Source organism: Eptatretus burgeri, chromosome 1 (genome assembly GCF_056783735.1).
Source record: "Eptatretus burgeri isolate ZD-2024b chromosome 1, Ebu_testis_v1, whole genome shotgun sequence".
Lineage (NCBI taxonomy): Eukaryota > Metazoa > Chordata > Myxini > Myxiniformes > Myxinidae > Eptatretus > Eptatretus burgeri.
This window is the reverse complement of record NC_140961.1, coordinates 55,371,963-55,394,462: the sequence shown is the minus strand read 5'-3', so window position 1 is coordinate 55,394,462 and position 22,500 is coordinate 55,371,963. Positions and strand designations below refer to the sequence as shown.

At 45.1% G+C, this 22,500-nt stretch overlaps 1 long non-coding RNA gene across 1 annotated transcript in view; it reads right to left on the bottom strand.

Annotated features, from left to right (window-relative positions):
* The window catches only part of LOC147034525 (uncharacterized), a 52,533-nt gene extending 37,703 nt beyond the window's left edge, over positions 1-14,830 (bottom strand). Inside the window, exons 1-2 of the long non-coding RNA XR_015059169.1 lie at positions 14,571-14,830; positions 9,720-9,830 (exon numbers count right to left, since the gene is read on the bottom strand). This is a non-coding gene — a long non-coding RNA (uncharacterized LOC147034525). The remainder of the gene's footprint in view (positions 1-9,719; positions 9,831-14,570) is intronic.
* Positions 14,831-22,500: the final 7,670 nt, after the last annotated feature.

Below are 22,500 nucleotides of genomic sequence, written 5' to 3'. Positions count from 1 at the left end.
TACAGTCTACCCCTTGTCTTTGAGGGGGTTTTTCCTTGCTTTTCTTTATATGAAAGTTGTGGCGCCGAGTCCATGAAGTAGAACTGATAAGTGTGTAAAGAATAAATAAACAGCCGTAGCTCCTTTGCATTGTTTTGTTGCCTGTATATTTGCATATGTGCATGCCTGAATACATGCTTTTCTTGTATGAATACCTGACTGCATACGTGTGGAAATAAATGTGCTTGTTTAAATGTACCCCGTTCGTTACGTCTTTTCCTTAATTGAGCTGCCATCTTGCACTCGGAATCTAGTTGGTTTAAATCGCCGGTAAAGTGATCGGGTCCAACAGGACTGCGCGATAATACACCGCTCAGTTATTCCAAAAGGAAGCGAGTTGCTTAAGCGGCTCGTTTCCAAGCGGTCCCGTTGAGGTACAATCTCTCTGTAATCTACCCGCGCAAATAACACTGAACAACAAATTTCAAAAATTTTTTTTTACTGGAGATGTGTAAAGTGATTAAGACTAATTTGGGTACGCTGATTTCAAAAATCATAACCGTTTTGCTGTATCACGTCAGGATTTTCAGGAACAGAAATATTCCCATTGCCTAGAAGTCAGGATTTCAATGAAATTTACATATGTCTTTAACATGTCTATTTCGTACAATTGTTGTTAACTTGTGTTATATTTCTTTCTTTCAGATAAAGATGAGTAGGCGTTCCTGTACCAATCATCCTGACAACTTCTGTTATGTCTGTGGTCGGTATACCAAAAAAGATCAACAGCGAAGTATATCTACAGCAGTGAAAATGAAGGCCGCCTACTTTCACTACTTCGGGTGTAAGGTGGGGGACCAAGAACAGAGCTGGGCACCACACATCTGCTGCACAAGCTGTCACACAACCTTGACTCAGTGGTTGGTGGGCAAGCGTGCGAGCATGCCATTTGCGGTGCCCATGATATGGCGTGAGCCGCAGAATCATCATGATGATTGTTATTTCTGCTGCACAAGCATCGCCGGCTTCAACAAGAAGAATAAAGGTCACATCAAGTACGCTGACTGCGTCTCTGCTCGTAAACCTGTGCCTCATGATGACGAGAAGCCCGTTCCAACACCTCCAGCTGATCAGAACATAGCTGTAAGCAGTGGTGAAGAGGATGGTGATGATGAACCTTTTGAACCCGACACTCAAGAATCACACCTTCTGAACCAGGGAGACTTAAATGATCTTGTAAGAGATCTCTCGCTGTCAAAGGCGAAGGCAGAGCTGCTTGGATCAAGGCTGCAGCAGTGGAATCTACTTGAACCTAACACCAAGATATCCTTGTTCAGAGCACGTCACAGAGACATGGCTGAGTTCTTTGAGATGGAAGACACGATGACATTCTGCAGTGACATCAACGGTCTGTTGAGAGAATTTGGGTGTGATCACGATCCTGCAGACTGGCGCCTCTTCATCGATTCGGGGAAGAACAGCTTGAACGCTGTTTTGCTCCACAATGGCAACGAGAAACCATCAGTCCCACTGGCTCACGCGTTCGGCATGACAGAGACCTATGAGACTATGCGGCAGCTGCTTGATTCCATCAAGTACAATGACTTCAACTGGCACATCTGCGGAGACTTGAAAGTGGTGGCGCTGTTGTTAGGGCTGCAGTCAGGCTACACGAAATACATGTGCTTCCTTTGTCTCTGGGATAGCAGAGACGACAAGAATCACTGGACGAAGAAAGATTGGGAAGAGCGAAAAGAGCATGTACCTGGTCGACACAACGTGAAGCATGTCGCCCTTGTCGACCCAGCCAAGGTTTTCCTTCCACCACTCCACATAAAGCTCGGCTTGATGAAAAGTTTTGTACGGGCAATGGATCTGAATGGGCGTGGGTTTTTATACCTCAAGGAAAAGTTTGGCAACACCTTGTCGGAGGCCAAGATCATGGCTGGTGTCTTTGTTGGACCGCAAATCCGACAGATTATGAAGGACGAAACTTTTCCGACAACTCTAAACCCCAAAGAGCTGGCAGCGTGGAGGAGCTTCAAATCCGTGACGGACAACTTCTTGGGGAACGAGCGTGCGGACAACTATGAAGAAATAGTGCAGCAGCTGCTGGAGTCCTTCAGGAAACTTGGCTCCAGGATGTCCCTGAAAATCCATTTCCTACACCAGCACCTGAACTTCTTCCCTGACAACTTGGGAGCAGTCTCGGACGAGCACGGCGAGCGATTCCACCAAGAGATTTCACTCATGGAGACGCGTTACCAAGGGCGGCACAACCCGAACATGATGGGCAATTTCTGCTGGTTCCTGCATCGTGAAACTGACACAGAGCAGCACAAACGCAAAGCCAAATGCCTAAAGCATTTTTAATTACATTCTAGTGGAGTTTTTCTGTAATTTCTATAATTTTGAAGCATTCATGATGAAATAAATGAATAAATGAATTTTTGTAAATTTCATTGAAATCCTGACTTCTAGGCAATGGGAATATTTCTGTTACTGAAAATCCTGACGTGATACAGCAAAAGGGTTATGATTTTTGAAATCAGCGTACCCAAATTAGTCTAAATCACTTTACACATCTCCAGTAAAAAATATTTGTTGTTCAGTGTAATTAGGTAAATCGAAGATTTGGCGATCGGACCCTGTAGCGCACGGGTAGAGTGCGGACCAGGTTGTGGTGTGGTTAAGAACACACCTGTGGCTGGTTTTCGGCGTTGCTCCGGAAAGCCGCGACTGGATTGTTCGTCCGGTGGGCGTACGGCCGCGATTCGGCTAAAAGCGGCTGTCCGCACGTCAGCGGGCGGAAATCTACAACAATATATAAATATATATATATATATATATATATATATATATATATATATATATATATATATATATATATATATATACATACATATACATACATATACATACATATACAAATATATACATACACATATACACACATATGTAAATATACACATATTTAAATATACACATATTTAAATATACACATACATATATATGTATGTATAGATATATAATATATTGTTACAGATCTGGAAACCTTATGCATTCGAACATACACATGTCCCAAAAGTCAGTTATTCAGTTAAGTACATGTGAAGACAGGTCCCTTCCTTTTGTCTAGTGGGAGAATCAAAGGTGTGCATTGCAATGTTTTTTTAGGTAGGTTATTAAATCTTTACATCCAACAACCATCCCATCCCCCATCACGATCCACTACCCACCCGCTGTCTACTCGCACCCTGACTTGCCGAGGCAAGATCTTGCAGCCATTCCTTGCCGCTTCTACAAACGTTCCTTTTCAACGTTGCAACTCTTGCTCGACGAGTGCAAACACGCGTGGAGGGGGGGGGGAGAAGGGGGTGGGTTTTTCCCCCAAAAAGGCCGAGACCCCGCCCAGAAGGGGCGGATCCATGGAGGCCCTGTCCAATCAGGGCAGACGGTGACGTCTGTTCCACCGAGCCCCCGCCCTGTTCGGGGAGGTCCATAAAAATAGAACAAAAGATTATATTTCAAGCAAGACCGTAAAGCTGGGAAGTTAGCATTGTATAGTGGAGCATGGCCCGTGGATGAGTAGAAGCATCTTGGTGTAACTAAGTTAGGAAATCTGTGAGCTTAAGTGTTACGTGTCACCACACGAGGGGTGGTGCGATGGTAATTAGCTTAGGAAGTAAAAATAGTCCCCCAGTATGTGATTGCACTCTGTGATTTTCCCTTTATTTTTTTATATTTCAAGTGAGGCCGTAAAGCTGAGAATGAGTACCTGAAACGACAACAAACAGGAGAAGCCCCGCCTTTCTGGGTTTGGGGGAGAGCAGACCATGCCCTGGGGGCAGAGGACACAGAGGGTGATAAAAAGAGGAAGATTGGCTGGTGCAGAAAGAATGAGGAGGTTCCGACTGCAAGGGACGAGCAAAAGGGAGTGATCGAAGGCTCAAGAGAGGCAGGCGCATTTTGCACATGTGGAGTGTGGAAGGCTCTCACCTGGTTCAGCAGAACATGCAGATGAGGTCGGTGTGAGGAACGCATGTGGAGACCAGTGGCCGAGTGGTCCGAGTGGGTAGTTGCACGGCCAGATTCCAGAGAAGCGCCACTTTGCGTGTGTGTACTCTGCGACAAGTGATGGCGCCATTTTGCCGACGTGTTCACGCACTCGTGGAAGCGTTCCCCATTCCGAGTTTGATGAGGACCAGCCCTGGGCCAGGCTGAGTACCAGTATACTTAAAAAGAGGGGGTTTTTCATATAATTTTGTCACCCTTTGTCTGTGTGTGCGAAGCCTCAACCATCGGATTCATTTATTTATTTATTATTGCTATTATTTCCTTTACATTATCGTCTGTAAATATTTGTGCATTAAATGTGGTTATTTTGAAGAAAGTATTCGTGCAATTGTTGTGGGTTCCCGGACAAACCCCTTTGAGTTGCCCTGGTGCCACGCTCTATGCTGTGTTCTGCCCATATATATTGTTGTGGTTGACGAAATTCACAAACCACCATTCAGGTCCCTTAGGTGAGATATCTCTGTAAGTATATGTGTAGTTAGGTCCAAACCCATTGTTTAGAGGGAATAAATGTCATTCATGCGGGCTGCGACCCTTTTAGATAGCCGTTTTTCTTTTACTATCTTTATTTTGGACCAGCCGCCATTACTACCACCACCAACCACGTCTCAACAGCCATCACACAACAACCACCAACCACAACTCCGCTTCACAACAACTACCAACCACAACGCCGCTTCACAACAACAACCACCAACCACAACTCCGCTTCACAACAACCACCAACCACAACGCCGCTTCACAACAACCACCAACCACAACGCCGCTTCACAACAACAGCCACGACCTTAACCGTCACAACTCGCCACCATCGCATCACCGTCATTCCCACGCCACTTGTGGGCGCCGATGCTGGACTCGTGCGGGGCGCGCACCGAGCAGCGTGTTCAGAAACATCACAGACTTTCCAAGAAAAACGGATCAAAAACGACTCACGCCCACTTCTGTTCCGTCCTATCGGCGAGCTGGGGCGATTTGGCCCCGCCTCCAGGGCGTTGGAGTGAGGACGCTATATGCAAATTCATGGATCAAAAAGCATTCACGCCCACTTTTCCTCGGTCCAATGGGGAGCCAGTTAGAGAGGTGAAGGGTCGGAGGCAGAGGGTCAAAGGTGAAGGAGCGAAGCCACGGGGCTTACATAAACGGCTGCGTTCGTCAGTAAAGTGGAGAAGTTGAGAGTGGTGCGTTGGAACGAGTTGTCGGTGGAGCTGGGAAGAAGAGTCAGAGTTGGGAGGGAGAAGTCAAGAGTGAAGAGTTGGGACGAGCCAAGAGAGGAGACGGAGAGGGCGATTAGACAGAGCTGTGGAGAGGTGGAGGCAGCGAAGGCGGACGAGGGGGTGCTTGCGTCGGTGCCGGGAGCTGCAGAGGGAGAGGCCAGCAACGCGACCGAGGTCGAGGAGGAGACGCTCGTCGCGGGACCCGAGACAGGGTGATATCCTCCTCCCCCCCGAGCATGAACAACCCCCTCCTGTTTCCCCCCCCCCCGCGCTGAGATAGTGCGACAAGGGGGCCCCTTTCCCACCCCCTACCAGACACTGTCCGCGAGGCCCGCGGAGTTGAGGCGCCACCGCCACTTTGCGTTTCATCATCAGACGGTAGGCCCGACACGGTCTCGGCCCCACGCCCGCCTCATCCTGGAGGGTGGTTCTTTTCTTTTGCTTTGGGTATACGTGTTGTCGGCGCCGTCTGTGAAGTAAAATTGTATAAGTGTTGCCATGTGCTCAGTAGTCGGATAGCTCTGCATTGTGTTTCTCTTTTATATTTGCTTTTTGTGTAATATTGTGTTTCTTCTCCTTTTACATGTGCTTTTGGTGTAATTGTATATGTGTGCTTCCCGTTCATCGCGAAATAAATGTGAGTTATGTTGAACTGTTTTCCCGCTTCGCTTCGTATTTTCTTTCATTGAATCTCCATCTTGCTTCACGTAAAGGGTTGGTCGTGGGCTAAAACGCCCGATAATTAATCGAACCGTCGAGGCCGACGAATAACACCGCTCGGTTATCCCGATAGTACGGAACGGGTCGCTTCAAGTGGCCCGTGTCCGAAGTCGACCTGCGGCGAGGTGCGATCGCCCGGTCTACCCTCCGTGTGGGTACTTAGGTAGGTCGAATTTGGCGAGCAACCCTATCCCACACGGGGGCCGATTGGCACGATCGTGGTGAGGCCGAAAGGTCCACCCGTGACTGGTTCCCGGCGTTAGTCCGAGAGGGTCACGACTGGATTGTCCGTGCGGTGGGCGACGTGCCGCGATTCGAGTTACGTGGCCGTTCGCACGCCGGCGGGCGCGAATCCGCAACAATATGTTACCACCCCCAGATCCTTTTCTTGTGTCACATGCTCCAAAACTTCCCCTTGCATCATGTAATCCTTATTTTCATTATTCTTACCCATCCCTAACACCTTTTATTTCTTTATGGTAAACTGCATCTGCCAATCCTTTGCTCAATTTAAGAATGCAGATAAACTTTCCTGCATCTGATCACCCCCTTCTCTGCTATCTATCTTACCTCCAGGCTTGTGTCACCTGCAAATTTAGAAAGCTGACTCTTAACCCCACCATCCAAATTGTTGAGGTAAATTATGAATAATAATGGTTCCAACACTGATCTCTGAGGTACGCCACTACATACAGAACTTTTTCTCAGCCAGACATCCTGCCAATCATTGCTTCCTTTTACTCATCCAGTTTCTCATCCAGTTAGTTGCCTGACCAGCCACTCCACAAACCCTCACAACCTCTCAACCCACTCATGTGGTACCTTCTCAAATGCCTTCTGAAAGTCCAGATACATCTCATGCACTGCACTTCCCTCATCCACCCAGTCAAACACCTCCAAGAAATATGTTAAACATGACCTCGCTTTCGTAAATCTGGGCTGACTACCTTTAATTAGTCTCAAGTTATTCAAATGGTTCCCGATATCCATTTCTTAATTGTGTCTCCAACACTTTCGCCACAAGTGAAGTCAAGCAAACAGGTCTATAGTTCCCCAATTCTACTCTGGAAGCTTTCTTAACCCTCTAGAGCCCCGGGGGTTATTTGTTTGTTCACCCAGAACATTTTGTGGGCTCTAGAGGGTTAAATATTTGTATTACAATTGTTGCTCTCCAATCCTTATTCCAATGAGCTGTTAAAAATATCCACTTACACCATGCTCGTCTCCTCTGCCACTTCCTGTAATACTCGAGGATGCATATCATCCAGCCCTGGAACTTTATTATCCCTTAATTTTTGGAGTTACTTCTTCACTTCCTCTACTCCCACTTGGATATCTTCTAAAAGCCCTTGCTCACCCCCGAGATAGATATTCTCTGTGATTGGAAGTTCCCCTGCAGACTGTTCATGTGTATATATATATATATATATATATATATATATATATATATATATATATATATATATATATATATATATATATATATATATATATATATATATATATATGCAAAAAACTATTTAATAAGCCTGCCATCTCAGCCTCATCATGAACCAATTCTCCTGTAATATTTCTCAATGGACTTACACTTCCATTCATCACCATATTGTTGCGAATTTGGAAATCGATCACACTCAACATTCAGGTCCTCGAGCTCAGTTATCTCGGTAATTACGTGTTCTATAGATAGGTCGCCTTCCATTGTTTAATGGGTAAATCTATGCAAATGCACTGTGATTCATTTTAATAGTTAGGGTTCAATCAGAATGACCCTTCTCCACAACTTCGAAGAAGAAGAGCCCTCCCGTCCCATGATTCAACGGCGTAAAAAGGGATGACGGTTGGGGCGGGACTTGCAGAAAGCAACGTAAACAGCCCCCACCCGCGGTTGCACGTGGGGCTTCGGCCGGGACAGCGTATACGACTTTTGAGCCGGCGGTCCCCTCCGAGTTTCGGAGGGCGGCTTCCGGCGCGGTCCTCCGCTTCGTGGCCGGGACAGCAACCCCACTCAGTACGAGAGGAACCACGGTTCAGACACTTGGCGCGTGCGTCTGGCTGAGGAGCCAACGGCGCAAAGCTACCATCTGAGGGATTATGGCTGAACGCCTCCAAGTCAGAATTCCTCCTTGGGCATGGTGATACTGTTACGAGGCCGGGGGGGGGGGGGGTCGGCCGGGAGCACGACCACTAGATGGAGCCAGCTTGACCAATCGCCCGGAATGTAAAGGTCGTCGCCCCGGATAAGTCCGGAGCGGACGGGTCCTGACTGGACCGAAGTTCGCCAATGGATAGACCATGTGGGGTAGGGTCGATTGCTAACTTTTCAAATTACCTGAGTACCCACCTGGTCTGACTACCGGGGAAGTTCACCCTCGGTCGACTTTGAATCGAGTCGCTATCGCCGACTCGGATCCAGCGTAGCCGAGCAGAATTAGCAAAGTCGGGCCAGACCAAATGAACAAGTTACGAACACTAATCCTCAAACAAGTGTCATGTCGAGCCAATGCAAGAAACACAAAATGAGCTCATACATTTAACAATTGGGGTTTATTTATACAGTAATAATGGGGAACTAGGGAACACAAAAGAGCAGAACTATACTAAATACAATAAATGCAAGTATATACAGCGAACAAAGCACTTAACAGTTTTATACTTGTTATATGGGCCCACGGACACACATACGCACACAGACACACCCAAGAAATGGTGGCTGATGCCTTTAATGCGGACTGCAGCTCAGAGGGACAGATGAGCTGAGGCCCAGGGTCTGCCTCGGACCTTTCCACCTCGTGTGGTCTTCAAGCTGTCCGGACCGGGCACCAGCGTGTGCGAGCTGATCCAATCACCGCGAGCCGCGATCCTTTTCGAGCTCCGACAGATCCCCTCGCGCTCCGGACCACGTGCTGGTGAGACGAGGTGCCGATCCTTCCCGACCTGATGCGTCGCTTCCCCGAAGAACCACCAACCAAGATGAGGCCAAGAAGTCGCACCAAACCAAGAACCAAGCAGAGACCGCGAAGAGCTACACGCACCAAGAAGAACCAGCCGAGCCAAGATGAGGCCACGAAGCAGGACAAAAGCCACCCGAAGATCCAACTACTTCAGCCGAGCTGAACCAGTGCCAGAACAACCATGGAATCTCTCGAGCCGAGCAGAGGGTCCCCTTGTTACTCTCTCAGCCCCGCCTCGCTTCCGGCGTGACTCATTCGGCCTTGTGTGCAGCCCCCCGCAACCGCGGGTGGGGCTGTTTACGTTGCTTTCTGCCGGACCCGCCCCAACCGTCATCCCTGTTTACGCCGTTGAATCACGGGACGGGAGGGCTCTTCTTCTTCTGAGTTGTGAAGGAGGGTCGTTCTGATTGAACCCTAACTATTAAAATGAATCACAGCACATATACATAGATTTACCCATTAAACAATGGAAGGTGAGCTAACTATAGAACACGTACTTACCGAGATAACTGAGCTGGAGGAACTGAATGTTGAGTGTGATCGATTTCCAAATTCGCAACAATATCCTTACATCTTACATACGGTATTTAAAAATGCCGAGCCTGTTATGTTTAATATTCTCGGCTATGTCCTTTTCATATTCTCTTTTGGCCTGCCAAGATATTTTCTCCACTCGTCTCTGTTTTCTCCTCTACTTATGCGAGTCAGATTCTCGTCCTGCTATTTTGTACTTGATGAATGCCTTCAGCTTATCCATAATTATACTGCTTACCTTGGTGTTCAACCACCCTGGGCTCTTTCTGGCTCCACCTTTACACGTCATGAGAATATACTCTCTCTGCATCCTCCACATGAATTTTCTCCTTGAAGGTTGTCCATTTATCTGGTGTAGACAAGCCATTCATTAACTTTACCCAATCAAAAGCTCCAAAATAACTTTTCATACCCTCAAAGTTTGGCCTCCTAAAATCCAACAGCCAAGTTTATGATTCCTTACTTCACATTTTAACGATAGAGTTGCGCTAACTACATTTCAGTCTCTTATCCCCAGGTGTTATTCCACTTCCACCACCATATTAGGATCATTACTTAAAAAGATGTCTAACACTTCACTCACCCTCTTGGGCTTCACTACAAATTCGGTTTCATGCATACATATACGTGCAATGCTTGATCAAATGTAAATGTAAATATTTTGTTGATATAAATATTCACTCTTTATAACTGTTTTGGAGCCAAAATAATCCGTGTCCCATTGCATCCATTGCTCCATGCATATTTTTTTTTTTCAACACGTGTCACATGTTATGCAAACACCGTGCCAATGGTAACAAGGAAAAAACAAGGTGTTTTGGGGGTTTTTTTTTTACCCAGTCACGTATAATTATATGCAAATTAGCACATCGACTTCAGTGTTCCATTTTACAATGTGCATACAGTACTCGACGGACTGCTTCCACCAATAGATGGCTTTCTGCAGCGTCAAAGGCAGTACTTTTACAGTCCCAATCATAACATGCCAGAAAGGAATGAAAGTCAACCATCAATGTTTATACCTACTGGGTGTCCTCAGCATAGTGCATCCATTCCTACCCCCCCCCCACCCCCGCCACCAACTCCATCCCACCCCACTCTCTTCCCCTCTCCCATGATGAGCTGACAAAATATATCTTTTGAGAGCTTATTCAAACATTCACCATTTAATATATAAAGCGAATGCATGAAGCTCTTTCAAAGTCCTCAGTCACTGACTCGCCCACAAATATATATATATATATATATATATATATATATATATATATATATATATATATATATATATATATATATATATATATATATGTTTAGTGCCTTCGAGGTGGGTTGGAAAGCTGAAATTTTGCATACTGCTGAAACTCGAAGCCAATATCTCAGGGGAAAAAAAATAATCACAAAACAGTCAGAAGATTTTGGTAAACAAAAATATCCATGAAAAGAAGTCAGCCGGTGCATAAAATTGCTCTACTCACTGCAAGTCACGTGACCCAAAACAACAGAGGTAACACTGGAACTGGTTGCCTAACAATGTTAGGATCATTACTTAAAAATTACGTAACAAGCACCTCTTCCACTTCTTATTTTAGAACGTTTGCCACACACGCATTGAAAATTAATTTAGCTGTAAACGTTTAAATAAAGAGCTCATTCTAATCAGCAATTCTTGATTTACTTGGGTTGTTTAGGTGGTTTCAGAATGCAAACACAATGGGCTTTTCAAACAGTCCAAGGGGGCCAAACTTTATACATTAGAAAGGAAGCAATTACAAGTGATTCCTATGTCTATGTCTCTGATATATGATGTACTTAAGTGTTAATATGTTTTAAATATTGCTAATTTCTAAGTAAAGTAATCACAATTACAAACACAAAGTCATCACAACACACTCAAACCTTCCTCTGAACCCCACACACTCAAACCTTTCCCCTCACCCTACCCCCCCCCCCCAAGCTTCACTTGCCAATGCAAAGCCTCTCCCCCATCCTGCATCCAATGCCTCCACCACATCCAATGCTTCTTCCCCGCTATATTTTACTGTGTGGACCGCAAACATCCGAGATCTCCGCTCTAACCTGATGCATCTCTCAATTCAGGCCACTGCCGATAAACCACACATCATCTGTTTAACAGAATCCTTTCTCCCATATGACGTCCCAGATTCCTTAGTGTCTCTCCCCACATACCCACATACCCCACATACCATACATAACTCAATCTCCCTTGTACTGATCTCCAACCCCCAGGAGTACCTCTGGCTGCGACTTCCTCTCCGCTCCCACCTCTTGTTATTTTTTTTTTCAGTATATTTCAGTTTGCTCTTTCTAGTTTGATATGTTTCCTGTATTCGTTTAATTGGGTTAAGTGTAGAAAAAAAGACAATCAGAGATTGCAGACAATCAACAGATCTTGCTTTGTGTCTTGTTTGTGTAGTTTTGTGCAGTGTCTTTTGTGTGACATTTGTGTTCTGGTATGTTACATTATTAATAAGAGACATAATTAGAACTGCCACTTTATAACTGCTGGGAGTGATTACCGGGTACCAAGACGTCACACTTTGATGCAAACGAGCTTTTATTGAACACCTGACCCTGACCCTGACCCTGACCCATGATGTTTTTCATTATTATTCAGCTGAATTGAGAATGGGATTCCAATAAATTAATTTTCAAATCAAATGGAAGACCAAATAGGGACAGTCCTGCATTGGAGTCATCAGAAGGAACCCGAACAAGCAAAAGAGCAAAAAGTAAGTCATCAGGAGGAACCTGGATAGGATTCACATTTCAGCTACTACTCCTCTACCCTCAAACTTATCCAGCAAAGCCACGTGAGCCTTGTTCAAAAAAATAAAAAAGAGGAAAGATCAAAAAAAAAAAAGATATCAACTTTTTTGGCGAGTTGACCAGAAAGTTCTCCTAATCCTTCATTGTGCAGAAGCACACCTCTTTATCACAGGTACTTTCCAAATATATCTGGCCTTTTAGAAGCTTTGTGGGCCTTTTAGGTAACAATCCTCATCTGGCACGCATGATATACAATCCATGCCCCGATAACCGTTGTTGCTCGGGGTTTCTGCGCATGCGGGCCAAGCATTCTGGGGTGGATTACGTCATTTGGAAAGTCATGTATGGGACACTGCATTTTAAACATTTTAATTGTAATTTGATCTGGTTCTCACACTTACAGAATATATATGAAGTTGTTAAAATAAAATTGTTCAATCAAAACCAGAAATTTCTTCATGAGTTACAAGTTTTTTCAAAAATAATGACTGTTTATATTTTTACAGAAAATATCACACTTTGCATTTTTTTTTTCATTTATGCAATTCAATGTCTTAAAACCATAAATAAGTCTATTCTGAGAATAAGTCGGAAAAAATATCAACATAAATGACAAAAAAATACGCATGTATATTTGAGACGAATGAAATTTGCAGCTGTAGTTCGTGGTCTTAATGTACTCTAACATAAACATCACAAGCTTCAACAGAATGTCAAAGAGCAAAATTATTTGGTTTTTGCTTCCTTGCAAAAACAACAACAGACTTGCACACTTTCATGTACAATCAGATGGAACAACAAACAATTACTATTTTGGTCTGAATGGCAGATTTGGACAAAATATGATGGCATTTTACATCACAACGACCAAATTTAAAGCGAGTACATCACACCCACGTACTAACTGCGTGAGGTAAGGGGTTCTTTGAATGATCTCGTCATGATTCTGGATCGGTTTGCACTATTGCGTTCCATATGGAACAAACAAACTGATATTACAATCGTTCCCTCTATCTCTGTGCCCGTTCATCTCTCTCCCAGATGGTTCGTTCGTTTGTCTCCCTCTCCCTCTCCCTCTCCCTCTCCCTCTCCGTCTCCCTCTCCGTCTCCCTCTCCGTCTCCCTCTCCGTCTCCCTCTCCGTCTCCCTCTCCGTCTCCCTCTCCGTCTCCCTCTCCGTCTCCCTCTCCGTCTCCCTCTCCGTCTCCCTCTCCGTCTCCCTCTCCGTCTCCGTCTCCCTCTCCGTCTCCCTCTCCGTCTCCCTCTCCGTCTCCCTCTCCGTCTCCCTCTCCGTCTCCGTCTCCCTCTCCCTCTCCCTCTCCCTCTCCCTCTCTCTCCCCCCCGTGTGTCCGTTCGTCTCTCTCTCCCGTGTGTCCGTTCGTCTCTCTCTCTCCCGTGTGTCCGTTCGTCTCTCTCTCTCTCTCTCTCCCGTGTGTCCGTTCGTCTCTCTCTCTCTCCCGTGTGTCCGTTCGTCTCTCTCTCTCTCCCGTGTGTCCGTTCGTCTCTCTCTCTCCCGTGTGTCCGTTCGTCTCTCTCTCTCCCGTGTGTCCGTTCGTCTCTCTCTCTCCCGTGTGTCCGTTCGTCTCTCTCTCTCCCGTGTGTCCGTTCGTCTGTCTCTCTCCCGTGTGTCCGTTCGTCTGTCTCTCTCCCGTGTGTCCGTTCGTCTGTCTCTCTCCCGTGTGTCCGTTCGTCTGTCTCTCTCCCGTGTGTCCGTTCGTCTGTCTCTCTCCCGTGTGTCCGTTCGTCTGTCTCTCTGCCGTGTGTCCGTTCGTCTGTCTCTCTCCCGTGTGTCCGTTCGTCTGTCTCTCTCCCGTGTGTCCGTCCGTCTGTCTCTCTCCCGTGTGTCCGTCCGTCTGTCTCTCTCCCGTGTGTCCGTCCGTCTGTCTCTCTCCCGTGTGTCCGTTCGTCTCTCTCTCTCCCGTGTGTCCGTCCGTCTGTCTCTCTCCCGTGTGTCCGTTCGTCTGTCTCTCTCCCGTGTGTCCGTTCGTCTCTCTCTCTCCCGTGTGTCCGTCCGTCTGTCTCTCTCCCGTGTGTCCGTCCGTCTGTCTCTCTCCCGTGTGTCCGTTCGTCTGTCTCTCTCCCGTGTGTCCGTCCGTCTGTCTCTCTCCCGTGTGTCCGTCCGTCTGTCTCCCTCGTGTGTCCGTTCGTGTCTCTCTCGTGTGTCCGTTCGTCTCTCTCCCAGACCGTTCGTTCCCTCTCAGACGGCTGTATGTTGTTTCACAGTTGTGGAAATTTGGTTTGTGCGAATTGTTTATCCTCCGTTCGCTGTGATAAAACAACTTGGAAACAAAACTTCCAACTCACCAAAGGAAGGAAGCGCAGATATCCGATGATCACCATGAACACGGTAAATGGGAGCAGATCCGTTGGATATCCAAAGTGGTCCTTCCGTGTGTCGAGTCATTACATCGTGTCGATCGATGCTGAATCAAAAACTCGTTCTACAAATGTGACGTCAGGTGATCAAAGGTAGTCAATAAAAAAAATAAGAACTTTGCTTTCAGCGTTCGGCGCGAAATGCAATGGTGGACGGAAATGACGTCTTTCGTTCGTACATGGGCGGAAATGACGTCTATCGTTCGTTCGTACATGGGCGGGTCACGTGACTCTCATAGACTCGACAAAATTTGAGAAAATGTGGATATTTAAAGTGCTGAAGGCAAATGGTGTTAATTTATGGCATACAAGTTATTTAGCGGTATTGAGGGGTGCTGAACTCAAATCTGATGTATACCAAGCTCAAAAATGGCCGATAACACTGAACAACAAAAAATTTTTACTGGAGATGTGTAAAGTGATTTAGACTAATTTGGGTACGCTGATTTCAAAAATCATAACCGTTTTGCTGTATCACGTCAGGATTTTCAGTAACAGAAATATTCCCATTGCCTAGAAGTCGGGATTTCAATGAAATTTACAAAAATTCATTTATTCATTTATTTCATCATGAATGCTTCAAAATTATAGAAATTACAGAAAAACTCCACTAGAATGGAATTAAAAATGCTTTAGGCATTTGGCTTTGCGTTTGTGCTGCTCTGTGTCAGTTTCACGATGCAGGAACCAGCAGAAATCGCCCATCATGTTCGGGTTGTGCCGCCCTTGGTAACGCGTCTCCATGAGTGAAATCTCTTGGTGGAATCGCTCGCCGTGCTCGTCCGAGACTGCTCCCAAGTTGTCAGGGAAGAAGTTCAGGTGCTGGTGTAGGAAATGGATTTTCAGGGACATCCTGGAGCCAAGTTTCCTGAAGGACTCCAGCAGCTGCTGCACTATTTCTTCATAGTTGTCCGCGCGCTCGTTCCCCAAGAACTTGTCCGTCACAGATTTGAAGCTCCTCCACGCTGCCAGCTCTTTGGGGTTTAGAGTTGTTGGAAAAGTTTCGTCCTTCATAATCTGTCGGATTTGCGGTCCAACAAAGACACCAGCCTTGATCTTGGCCTCCGACAAGGTGTTGCCAAACTTTTCCTTGAGGTATAAAAACCCACGCCCATTCAGATCCATTGCCCGTACAAAACTTTTCATCAAGCCGAGCTTTATGTGGAGTGGTGGAAGGAAAACCTTGGCTGGGTCGACAAGGGCGACATGCTTCACGTTGTGTCGACCAGGTACATGCTCTTTTTGCTCTTCCCAATCTTTCTTCGTCCAGTGATTCTTGTCGTCTCTGCTATCCCAGAGACAAAGGAAGCACATGTATTTCATGTAGCCTGACTGCAGCCCTAACAACAGCGCCACCACTTTCAAGTCTCCGCAGATGTGCCAGTTGAAGTCATTGTACTTGATGGAATCAAGCAGCTTCCGCATAGTCTCATAGGTCTCTGTCATGCCGAACGCGTGAGCCAGCGGGACTGATGGTTTCTCGTTGCCATTGTGGAGCAAAACAGCCTTCAAGCTGTTCTTCCCCGAGTCGATGAAGAGGCGCCAGTCTGCAGGATTGTGATCACACCCAAGTTCTTTCAACAGACCGTTGATGTCACTGCAGAATGTCATCGTGTCTTCCATCTCAAAGAACTCAGCCATGTCTCTGTGACGTGCTCTGAACAAGGATATCTTGGTGTTAGGTTCAAGTAGATTCCACTGCTGCAGCCTTGATCCAAGCAGCTCTGCCTTCGCCTTTGACAGCGAGAGATCTCTTACAAGATCATTTAAGTCTCCCTGGTTCAGAAGGTGTGATTCTTGAGTGTCGGGTTCAAAAGGTTCATCATCACTATCCTCTTCACCACTGCTTACAGCTATGTTCTGATCAGCTGGAGGTGTTGGAACGGGCTTCTCGTCATCATGAGGCACAGGTTTACGAGCAGAGACGCAGTCAGCGTACTTGATGTGACCTTTAGTCTTCTTGTTGAAGCCGGCGATGCTTGTGCAGCAGAAATAACAATCATCATGATGATTCTGCGGCTCACGCCATATCATGGGCACCGCAAATGGCATGCTCGCGCGCTTGCCCACCAACCACTGAGTCAAGGTTGTGTGACAGCTTGTGCAGCAGATGTGTGGTGCCCAGCTCTGTTCTTGGTCCCCCACCTTACACCCGAAGTAGTGAAAGTAGGCGGCCTTCATTTTCACTGCTGTAGATATACTTCGCTGTTGATCTTTTTTGGTATACCGACCACAGACATAACAGAAGTTGTCAGGATGATTGGTACAGGAACGCCTACACATCTTTATCTGAAAGAAAGAAATATAACACAAGTTAACAACAATTGTACGAAATAGACATGTTAAAGACATATGTAAATTTCATTGAAATCCTGACTTCTAGGCAATGGGAATATTTCTGTTCCTGAAAATCCTGACGTGATACAGCAAAACGGTTATGATTTTTGAAATCAGCGTCCCCAAATTAGTCTTAATCACTTTACACATCTCCAGTAAAAAAAAATTTTTGAAATTTGTTGTTCAGTGTCATGCCTTAAAATTGAGAAATCCAAGATGACCGCCAACGATGGGCTGAAATATATTTATGTTCATATATTTTTGACTAAACAAGGTAGAAACTTGAATGAAATGTTCCTTTGGAAGTTTTTCATTGATGGGGAATCCAATGCCATATTCAGTTTTGATATTAAATGTGAAGAAACTGATTCAAGATGAATAATTCGTCGACCAGATAAGATCGACAAGCAGGTTGACATATGCCAAGACATATGCCTCTTTGTACGAAGTGTGCAACTTTCCAAGGGCAAGCAAAACACTATCAAAGTGGACAGGAACATTCTACAAAGGCTCATAACAGCTTATAGAGCAGGACACGAGGTAAACCTAGAAAACATCCTCAAGCATGAACTCATGACCGTCCCACTATCTTTGGCCACAACTAGTGGTAGTCTACATTCCACCAACAAGTCTGTGTTAACAAACATACTGACGCAACAAGTCCAAACTCCTGCAAATGTTACACTCGATGAACCCAGCTGTCTGCTCATTGATGGCCAAGCACTCGTGATGGCACTTGGAAAGCCACCTGACATTGGAATGTTTGGTGATTATGCCAACACATTTGCTAACAATGTGTTGAAGATGGGAGCAAAATACCAGAGGATCGACGTAGTCTTCGACAGGTATCAAGGCAAATCAATCAAAGCGGGTACCAGGACCAAACGCAAGCAGCGCCACAGACCGGTACGTCGTCAAATAGACAACGAGCCATCAGTTCCTCTCCCATCAGACTGCTCTAGCTTTATGGCACTCGAGGAAAATAAAGCAGATCTCGCTTTACCACTTTCAAACCATCTGCTTGAACACAGCCTGAGAGATGGACCAGTGGTTGTAGTAGCAGGGGCGGTTTGCCGAAGCGACCACTGTCAAGTCATCTGATGCAGATCTCGAAGTCTCCTCTCTAAGGGCTGACCACGAAGAAGCTGATACCCGGCTGATCTTGCACTGCATCCATGCTGATATGAAAACGATAGTTGTGTCAGTACGTGATACAGACGTGCTTCTTCTACTTCTAGCACACTATGACAGAATGAAATGTACACATCTCTACATGAAAGCTGGGATGTCGAAGGCTCCAAAGTATTTCCCAGTACACGAAATTTGCATGTTGCTATCTGCTGGTCAAGTGGACACACCACTTGCCTTCCATGCCGTAACCGGCTGTGATAGTCTGTCTCAGTTCAGTTGCCACGGAAAGAAAACAGCCTGCCAGGTGTTCCAGCAACATCATACTGATCTGATTGGCCGAGGCAAGGGCCCTCTCACCGAAAACATAGCTATATCAACAGAGAAATTCATCTGTAAGATATATGGCGTGCCCACGGTCGATACATGCAACAAAGCACGACTCAAGTTGTTTTGTATCGGTCGTGCACAAGAGACTCTGCCACCAACCTCAGATGCAGCAAAGTTTCACATCATGCGTTCACACTATCAACCAAGTGTCTGGAACCAAGCACACTCACCATATCCTGCTCTTCCTCCAGTGACCAAAATGGGATGGATGCACCTGGATGGTCACAGTTAGTGCCACGGCTACTCTCTCTGCCACCTATCCCGAAAGCATGCAGGGAGATCACCTCATGTGGTTGTACGAAGGGGTGCCTCAGCCAACTCTGCAGGAAAATTCGCATGAAATGCATCGAGGCATGCAACTGCAGGAAACTTGGCGACAACTGCCGGAACAGTCATGATGACCGGGAATAAGTTCATGTGTGCACATCTACCTGTACACACAATGAAGGACTGTATATAACGCAACTTGGTGACAACTGCCGGAACAGTCATGACGACCGGGAATAAGTTCATGTGTGCACATCGACCTGTACACACAATGAAGGGCTGTATATAACGCTCTGACAGCAAATATGATAAACTCATGCAATTCATGCACGATTAAATCCAAAATTCTTGTCATTGTTCTCGTGTTACAAATAAACAAATTGCTTGTCAAATGTTGGTTTACGTCGAAGTGCGTCAGTGTTATTTGGGGGTACCTTACTTTGCTAAGCCAAAATGGGTATTGCATCCCTAATATGTTTCCTGCTAACATTTAAATCATACGTAGTGCCTCTGGGCTTTAAAAAATGGGTGGTCTGTGTTCCTGGTGGGGAGGGAGAGGGATGGGGCTTGTGGATCTTATCTGGTGGACGAATTATTCGTCTTCAAAAAAGACAATTTTTGCAATAAATATGACTTTCAATCAGTTTCTTCACATTTTATATCAAAACTGAACATGGCATTGGATTCCCCATATATGAAAAACTTCCAAAGGAACATTTCATTCAAGTTTCTACCTTGTTTAGTCAAAAATATATGAACATAAATACATTTCAGCCCGTCGTTGGCGGCCATCTTATATTTCTCAATTTTAAGGCATTATCGGCCATTTTTGAGCTTGGTGTACATCAGATTTCAGTTCAGCACCCCTCAATACCCCTAAATAGCTTGTTTGCCATAAATTAAAACCATTTGCCTTCGGGATTAAGATTTTAGGAAAATTGACCTCGTCTAACATGAGAGGGGAGCGTTTCTTGGTTTTTTTTTCTGTCAAGCAATAAATTCAATGGTTTTCACAAATATAACACATTAGTTTCACAAATTTCCATTGAAATACTCAGGTATTTCCGTCAATTGTCGCCATTTCCGTCTAGGTTACGCACTGCCATCTACCGGACGGCCGTTATTGACTCACTTGAGGCACATGGGGGGCGGGGGGGGGGGGGACCCGGGACATTTCAAACTTGGTGCAATTGTATACCAGCGCACATAATGTAATAATAATTCTGGCTGCCAGACCCTTCAATTTGGCCTTCCATATCTAGTGCCCTTCAAATTGGACTAGACCCTTCAAATTGGACATATGGCTGCCAGACATATGTCCCTTCAAATTGAAATTTAAAACATGCATTCACAATCACTACGAGATCATAATAGTGAAGTTGCTTTTATATTGATTAAGCGGTCCCAGAGAAAACATTATTTAATATTTTTCTTCAATCCAATATGGCTCCCAAACCATGTGATCAATCAATTCCTGAACAAATTTGTACACCCAGGGCTTCGGGAAAATTTTTGTGACGTTTCCCCTCGATCTGTCCAACATTCTGGAGAAGAAGATTTTTTATAGGTTTTTGGGTAAATCCAATATGGCTGCCAAACCATGTGACCTATGATATCATATGTGTGAACCTTTTGTTCCTCATGGATAGGCAGTCATATGTGTAAAGTTTTGCCTCAATCTGTTCAGCCACTTCAAAGAAGTTTTTTTTTTAAACAATATGGCTGTCAAATCACATAACCGATGATGTCATCAATTTTTTTTCTGTAGTCCATTTTATCCTTAGATGACCCTCAAAACATTTTCCTCCTGATCAGATGTAGCGTTCTACATATGCTCTTATGATGTCATAATGAAGGCGCCTATGACGTTGAAAAAAAGAATCACACTCATTCCCCATGAGGAGTACTTCCTGTTTGCCAAGTTTCAATATTTTCCTTGGTGTAATTTCAGAGATACAGAGGTCAAGTTTTTTTTTCCATTTTTCCAACATGGCTGCCACACCATGTGATCTATGACATGATAATTATGATTAAAACATTCTACATGAGTAGGTACACCTATGGTGAAAATTTTCTCTCAATCTGACAAGTGGTTGCTGAGAAAAACACAAAAGTTCGGTGCGGACAAACAAACAAGAAAAACATGTCGTGCAGAGCACAATACTTGCAAAATCCACCCCCTCTCCAAAAGGTTGCCATGCATACATCAAATTGTCCTTTCATAAAAATTAAAATTGACAATCTTAATCAAAGCTCGGGTCAATTGAATGAAAATTGGTTTTTTTTCAGAAGTTTGACCTTGAGTTGACCTTTGAGATTTTGACCTCCAAAAGTTGGTTTTCAAACTCAGTGATGCACTATGCAATTGCTGCTTAACCTCCAGCTCAATCAGATGAAAAAATGACGATTTTTCAGATGATATTTGATGATTTTAGAAGTTTGACCTTGAGTTGATATTTGACCTTTTGATCTCAAAAAGTGGCTTTTCCAATTCAGTGATGGACTATGCAAATCATTTTCAAATTTGAAGTTAATTGGATGTAAATTGATGATTTTTCAGTTGAAAATTTATGATTTTAGAAGTTTGACCTTTGACCTTTTGATCTCAAATATCATTGGGTTTCACAATTTAGTAATGAACTCTGCAATTGCTTTTTAATCTTCATTTCAATCGGATGAAAATTGATTTGATGATTTTTCATATAAAAACTTGTGATTTTAGAAGTTTGACCTTGAGTTGACCTTTGACATTTTGACCTCATAAGTAGTTGGTTTTACAATTTAGTGGTGCAATATGCAAATCTTGTTCAAATTTCAAGTCAATTGGATGAAAAATGACAATTTTACAAACATGACCTCAAGATGACCTTTGACCTCAAAATCAATAGGCTTCTCAGTTGAGAGTCCCTCAACAACTGGGAAAGTTTCATGAAGATCAGTTTAGAATTGTGACCTGTAGGTGATAAACAGACAAAGTCAGACAGAATCACAAAATCGACTGAACAATATACTTGAAAAATCTTCGATTTTGAAAGCAACAAACAAACAAATAGACAGACAGACAGACAGACAGACAAACAATCAAACGGACCCAAACGCAATACCCTCCCCTTCGGCGAGGGGAACAATAAAACAGTGAAGGAACCAAATTACTCTTGTAGAGTAATTCCATATCAGGTCAGGTGAGATCTGTGACCTGCTACAGGTACCATGTAAACCTGTACTAACCTGTTCCATGGTCGGGTTCTCGGCGACTAAACCGTCTCCCCCACCAGGTTTTCTGGTGAGGAGGGTATTTGGATATGGACACCCAGCAGGATTAAAAACAAAACCTTTCAAAGGGTGGAGGAGCTCCTTGTGAGCCAACGGCCATCCATATCTAGTGCCCAACTGTGTCTGCGGACGTCCTCCTGCGGTTGGGTTACTTTTTTATTAGGAGGTTCAGGTCAGGTATGGGAGCATGTGCCAGAACAGCGCGTCGCTGCGTCCACTTTCCGCCGGTACTCCAGGGGCCTCCGTCTGGCCATCCCCCAGGCAGATGCCAGGCCCATCTCCATCTCCTTGAGATGATGGTCAACCTGCTGCAACCATGAGGCACGTGGTCGGCCCACTGGCCTCCTCCACTCATGAGACTCCTCGCTGAGAGAATCTGGTGAGCAGGATCAGCGTTAGGAAAACGAGCCACATGTCCATACAGCCGCAACTGACGCTCACGGACTATGCAGGTAACAAATCT